Here is a 1253-nt window from a genome sequence, read left to right as displayed (position 1 = left end):
GAAGTAAATGAAGGAATAGAAGATGAAGAAGGGGAATAAGAAGAATAAGAAGAGTAGCAAGGGTGAAAACAAAAGAAGAGGAATAGGATGTAAAATAAAAAAAAAGGAAAATGAGAGTAAGAGGAGGTGGAGGAGGAGAAGAAGGAGAAAAGGAGGAGGATGAATTAGATGAAAAAAAGAGAATGAGAAGGAGGAGGAGAAGGATGATTCAGGGAAGAAGAAAAGAAAAGAGAAAAAGAGAAGTGAGACGAGACGAAAAAAGGAGAAACAACAAGAAAAAATTTGAACGAAAAAAAAGGAAAATAAGCATAAAACAAAAAGTTAAACCGAGAAAAAAGAAGAAAAAGTGCCAGAGGTAATCTCTCTTCTCACTTGACTGCTTTCACGTCTCGCTCTTTATCATAATCTCTCCCTCCCACTTTTCCTTCCTCCTCCCATTCTCTACCCCCTCTCTCTCCCTCCTCCCTCTCTCTTTTTCTTCTCCTCTCTTCCCTCTTATCCCTCTTTAGGTTCTCCCGCCTCCCTCCACCCTCTTCGTCCTCTTTCTCTTCCCTCTCTTCCCTATTCCTTCTCCCTTCTCCCTTCTCCCTCCTCCTCCACCCTCTCCCACTTCCCTAAACCCTCTCCCTTCTCCCTATCTCACCTCCCTCTCCCTCCTCCTTCCACCCTTTCCCCCTCCTCCCCCTATCTTCTCCCTCTCCTTCCTTGCTATCCTCCCTCTTCCCTCCATCCTCTCCGTTCTCCCTTTCCCTTCTCGCTTCCCTCCCTTTTCCTTCCACCTACTCCGTTCTCCCTCTCCTCCATCTCCCTCCTTCCTCTCTTTCACTCTTCCTCCCTCTCCTCCCTCTCCCTTCTCCCTCTCTTTTCTTCCACCTTCCCTCCACCTCTCCCCTCTCATTTTCCTCCCTCTCCCTTCTCACTTTCCTCCTTCATCCCTCCACCCGCTCCTATCGCCCTCTCCTACCTCTCCCTCCACCCTCCACCCTCCACCCTCCACCCTCCCCCTCTCTTTTCCTCCCTCTCCCCTCTCTTGTCGTTAACAGCAATTTCACACAGAACAACATGTCAGGGATTCTAGTTGGCTGTAATTGCTACCGAGGCGCTTAACGGTTTAAAAGGTGGATCACTTCATGTTTCGTAATTCTATCGTTATTCAAATTATTGTTTTTCGTCACTGAGAATTATAAAGAATTAGTATTTCTATTATTTCTAACTACGACTATCATTACTACCAACATTACCACAGCTGTTGT

The sequence above is a fragment of the Penaeus japonicus genome, unplaced genomic scaffold (genome assembly GCF_977035675.1).
Source record: "Penaeus japonicus unplaced genomic scaffold, GWHDUDI00000001_assembly GWHDUDI00000025, whole genome shotgun sequence".
Taxonomy (NCBI): domain Eukaryota; kingdom Metazoa; phylum Arthropoda; class Malacostraca; order Decapoda; family Penaeidae; genus Penaeus; species Penaeus japonicus.
Note: the sequence above shows the minus strand (reverse complement) of the source record.